The sequence below is a fragment of the Heterocephalus glaber genome, unplaced genomic scaffold, assembly GCF_053883595.1.
Source record: "Heterocephalus glaber isolate CG9 unplaced genomic scaffold, H.glaber_assembly_v1.0 deba00000818, whole genome shotgun sequence".
Taxonomy (NCBI): Eukaryota; Metazoa; Chordata; class Mammalia; order Rodentia; family Bathyergidae; genus Heterocephalus; species Heterocephalus glaber.
Genome location: NW_028258164.1, coordinates 7,929,534 through 7,935,523, shown reverse-complemented (window position 1 = coordinate 7,935,523; position 5,990 = coordinate 7,929,534).

Here is a 5,990-nt window from a genome sequence, read left to right as displayed (position 1 = left end):
TGTGCTATCTTTCAAATATGTACTTCATTCTTATCATCCATGATGCCTCCAGGCAGTAGAATAGAAGGAACCAAAAACCAACAACAAAAGAATAATACCAAAAAAAAACAAACCTCGCAGAGGCTATGAGAAATGCCAAATGTCTCCTAAGGAAGATTTCAATTGGCCACTATCACACCCTGCTTACATCCCTTTGGCAGAACTTTTAGGAGTCAAGGTAGTGGCGTAGGTTGTTCTATGTCTGACCTATGGTTATCTATAAGGAAGAGAGAATTAGTTCTCATGTTTTGAGGCTGGTGTGCTGACCTTAAAACTGTAGAGACTTCTAAGAAAAAAAAGAGAAATCAGAAATCAGAAAGACAAGCATTCAGTGCTAGATTTTTTTTGAAATAGAAAATTAGTTAAAAATTATTCAGCTAGTTTGTGAGAAATGTAAGACAGAAAACCAGGTATATGCCTCCCAAGGACAGTTGTCTTTCTCCTTATGGCATATTAAATATGAATAAACTTGACCACAAATTCTTTGCAGCTCCTTCCCTCAAGTAGAGGAGTTTTTCAACTCCTTTAATACCAGCTGGTTATGAGACTTGCACTCAGCAATAGATTATGAGAGTAGTGATGTTGTATGACTCCCAAGCCCAGGTCTCCAGAGCTTCGCAGCTGCCATCCTTATATTCTTGGAATCCAGTTGCCATGGAAACTGGCCCAGCTAGAACAAGATATAATCTTTTAAAGATGTGTGTGTGTGTTGTGTGCATGTGGATGTGTTTAGGGAGAGTTTAAAGAATGGAGTTTTTGGAGATGAAGAAGAAAGAGTAAGGAAAAGACCTACCAGGATTGGTGATGCATATATAATTCTCAATTTCATTTAATTTTTTTTTAAAGTAGTTATGGTAAAATATTCATAACATAAAATTTATAATTTTAATTTTTAAGCATAAAATTCAGTGGCATTATATATTGCCAGTGTTGTGCAACATATCCATCTCCAGAAGCTTTTCCACACTGAAATCCTACCCCATTAAACACCAGATCTCCCCTCACCTCCCACTTTCCTGGGAAAACACTTTTGACTCTGCATTTCACTTATATTTGACATTTATTTACACATATTAAATTGTGTGGAAATGTTTAGACCCACCATTGTTTAGCATTTAACTGTTTCTATGTTGTGAGATAGTTAGGGGCTTGTATTTTTAAAAAACAGTCATGAACAACATTCCAGTCATTATAGTTTTAAGTAAATCTATTGTCAGTTCTTTTTCACATTGACTGTATTGTGCCAACAAACTCAGTGAGTAGCTAAAAAATACTGTCAGTGGCAGAGGTTCTAACGTAAGGATCAAGAAATCGAGTCAGGTATTGTGAGTCTTTGGTCATACAGACACAGCTGATAATTTTGGTCAAGAACTGTGGTTATTTTACCATTGTTTATTTAAAGCCCACATTGCAGTTGAATGATGAGTCTATAGTAGGACATTAACTTTCACCTTGTAAGCTATACACAAGAACTATACGGACATGACCAGATGATCTAACTGCTTGTGATATCTTAAGGAATACTAATTTTTCTCCTAACCGAATATAAATCAAAAGTCCCTTTCAAATGCAAACGTATATATTTTGTTCCAATCCCCTTGATCACTAACATTAGTTAATTTTTACATATTTTTTAATTAGGACTATTTGTATCAATGCCAAGAGCACTGGATCCCAAAGACAATGAAATCAATGTGCTTAAGTGTCATCTCCACTCCGATGTTCACTACTGCACTATTCACAATGGTCAGGACAGAGAATCAACCTAGGAACACATTAACAGATGAATTGGCATAGAAAATTTGGTATTGACACACAGTGGAGTACCATTCAGTCTTTTGAAAGAAGGACATCCTGTCATTAGGGATGACATGGAGGAATCTTCAGGATATTATGTTGAGTAAAATAAGCCAGCACAGAAAGATAAACACTGTATGACCTCACTTACATATGGATTGTGAAAAGTTGAAGTCATAAAAGTGGAACATAAAGTGGTTGTTACCAGAGGATGAGGTTGGAAGTGGGCAGTTGGGGAGATGCTGATCAAAGACACAAAATTTCAGTTAAGAAGGAACAAGTTCAATGGATTTATTATGTAAGAGTGACTATAGTTAATAGCATTGAAGTGTATTCTTGAGAAGTGGAAAGAGGATAGATTTTAAGTGTCTTCAGTGATAAGATATGTTAATTAGCTTGAGTGAACCATTTCACAGTATGTATATATTTTGAAACATGTTATACACAAGAAATGTAAATAATTTTTATTTGCTATTAAAAGTAAAATAATGAATTTTTACAATTTCTAAAGAAACTAAAAAGACCTATGGGTATCAAGATGGATAACAGGATTTTTATCTGAGTCTTGCAGGTAAGAAAGATCCAAGGTGTATATTTAAGCCAAGATCCCTAGAGTGTACCCACACCTAAGTCTGTATAGGAAGCTCAGGCTTCAAGTCTGAAAGACAGGTAGGCTGAAAAGAAAGAACAGAGCAAGGAATTAGAAGAAGAATATTGAAATGATTAGAGTCTTACACATTTTTATTTTCTACATAAAAGCTAAGATGGCATTTTTCCCATGATATGAGTAGGTAAGCTCAAAAGTCCATAGGTGAGGAAATGCCACAATGTCATATGGCCTGAGATGCCCTGCAAAGCTGAAGGGCACTTGGAGGATCACTATCCATGTGATAGAGTATTTTTCGGTACCTTCTTTTCAAACACCAATTTTAACATCCCCAAACCCACCCCCTGTGATCTGTATCTTCTTTTCAAAGTCATTAGTAGTATTGCAATATCAAGAATTACTCTGTTCCTTCAGAATCCGGGCAATTACTCATGGTAGAGAGCTTCCTAGATGTTCTCACTGTAATCAAATGATCTGGGAAGTGAATTGCCACAGCTATACATACACAGCTGGGTATCACACTATGTAGATAAATGTCATGTCCTTCATTTTTATACCTTAAGCACCATAGATGGTAGATGATTATGCATGACATCAGAGGGCATGGACTTTAGAAGGTAAAGCTGTACGTTTGAGAATTTTGAGAATAATGGCCCCTAAAAATATCACATAAAAAGGTCAACATGTGAAAGAAAAGGCAAGTTAGACAGAGCAAGATTCTGACAGAGCAAGAAATTGCCCCAAATGCATGAAGCCTAACACCTGGGAAGCTCAATTATTAAGACATTGGTTTAATTCCTAGTTCTCATAATTATTGATTTTATAACTTTGAGTAAACTGCATTTCTACATATCTCAGCTTTCTCAGCTGTAAAATAGAGAAAATAATAACTTACCTCCTTTGTAAAATTGCTGTGAGGACTGAAGAGATATGCACAAATATTCCTGGCTCTGAATGCTACTTCTATTATTACTACTGATATTTTGATATTCCTATGCATTAAGCAAAAAGGTCTTGGAATTAGAATAGATAAGAGAGAAGAACTGAGGCAAGCAGGAAGCAGAGTCTGCAAAGATAAATTTAGGTGCAGCTCCTTGAGCACTGGCTGTTGGTGCCCTGCTCCTTACCGCCCAGTTCCAAGTGGCGGCTGCAGGATTTACAAGGCTGGGTGTGGCTGGGGTGGGGACTAGGAACAGAAGGAGAAACTGTGCTCCAGAGGCAGCTCTCAGAGCAGAGGTGGTCAGATATGAGCAGTAGGGGATGGTCAGGGAAGGTTGAGGCAGCACAAGCTGTTATTTCTGATAATGGGAGATGGCTGTGGGGCAAGGGTGTGAAATGGCCTCAACCAACTGGAAAAAGATTCTAAGTGGAGAGGTGACCCTAACTAACCACAAAGGAGAACTAGGAATTTCCACTCAGCGGGGCATGCTCCCTAACTTCCCTGGGTGTCCTGAGGTTGACCTATCCTCGTTACCATATGCCTAAGTTTCATCCATACGCACAGCATCTCATGAATCCTATTAATCATGGACAAATATGGGAAAACACATGTACAATTCAAAACTGAAAGCAGGTCAAGGGTAAATCATAAGTATTCAAGAATAAAGCATGGGGTACCTCAAAACAGGAAGTACAGAAAATTGAAAGCAGGACAAAGACACCTTCAGTGTTGCTCACACTCTGATGGTGAAATAAACTCTTTTGCTTCAAAAACACTTCCTCATTTAAGCATGGTGTCTTGACATTGTGAGATGGTCCAGGTAAATTCTTCTCCTTGGCTCACCAAGAACCAGGAAAGGCCAGGTAATAAGGTTATTTTGCCATCAGGAGGCAGCTGTATAGGGAAGAGGGAAACCAGCAGGTTCTTTTGGCACTCATAGTTGGCTCAATTTCTTCAACAAGGAAAGAACCTAACCCCATATGGCACCCACCTGCCACAGTGTACTCCTGTGTGTCAGCACCATGCTCTATCCAGCTGACCTCACCTGACACTAGTTTGCTCTTATCTAGTCTGAGGTGTCCCCATTACCATTTTCCTAGGGAGGGACATCAGCTCAGGAGATTCATTGATAGAGAAGGAGTGGGGAAGGGGAAACGGTTGAAGGAAGGTGGATGTTCATACTTAAGAGTCCTGGCCTGCCTGAGGATGAGAAGGTACTATTGCTTTGCAGCCCAAAGGACCAAAGGCTTCTAAAATCTTACACATCAGTTTCCCTCAGGCTCATCCCCACCCTCACCCTTAACCAAGACTCCACCTCTCTGTCGCTGGCATCACTGTTCTCCTAGCCTTGCAGAAATGCAACTTGGAGCTCATCTGCAAGTCTATTATAACCCTTCCCACCAATCAGTGTCTGTGGCTTGATTCTCTTGCATGAAGTTTTCTTTCTAGGTGCTCCTCTCCCCTTTGCCATCATCCCAGGCCAGGCCCTCACTTGCTCGTTTCTGCAACATCATGGTAGCCACTGTCTTTGTGTTTTATTCAGTCAGTCAAGGTCCCCAATACCACCTTAGCCCTTCTTAGATATTATTTCATCCTGTCACACCCTTCACCAAACCTTCATCATTTTCAATGCCTTATCTTCTACTGCATGAAGTTCTAACTGTCCTCCATGAAAGGAAAATACTGTGGCCTCAATTGACACACTAGCTTTCTGTACTTCTCCATCTGTGGAGCATCATCTCATACCCACCTCCATCCCCACAAGTGCAACTGGGTCCTAGCACAGTGCTGCTGTCTCAGGAAATCTTGGCAGAATGTCCTTACCATGACCATCCTAATAAATTCCATTTGGCCTAGGATGAGGACACAGGGACTGAGGTGGAACCATGCTCTTAAAGCTGTGTTTGCTTTACTGAGACTGTAGATGTGGACTCAGTATGACATGGGAAGGAGAGTTTCCTGCACAAAAGTCAATTCATTCCTACAAACATTTATAAAGAATCTGGGGTAGATGGTTAGGGGAAAAAAAAGCCATACGTGCCACCAAACAGTTTTCAATCAGCAGATAGAAGGAGATGAGAGCAAGCAGCCTAACAGAATGCAGAATAGAGAAAAAGGCTGTGTAGAGTCTCCTACCTTTGTTGCAGGTCAGAGTCCCCGTGAGGCAGGGATAGGAAAGAATTACCTTCATTTTCCAGATGACAAAATTGCTTACCTGCCTGAGAGTTTAAGTGGCTTGTTTATTGTCCCAGAGCTAATAATTAGCAGATCCAGGTCTCCTAGGTGGATGATCTTTTTAATGCATGACTCTGCCTACAACCAGCAGAGCCACGAACCCCTGAAAGTGGCAATTAAGCATGCTTGGGAACAGTGTGAATGGACACAGAGCTTCGGGGCCTCCCAGGTAAGATAGCATTTGACCCGGGATTGACAGTAACCATGAGATTTCACTCAGGGAAGAAGGGGGCGGGGGGAATATTCTAGAAATAAAAACATAGTGAATAAAGTCACAGAGCAGGGTAAGAGGAGCAGACAAAGTGCAAGTCTGCTCAGCCAATGAAGACTCCTCCCTCTTCCCCCCTGAGAAACTGAGATAGACAGGAAGGA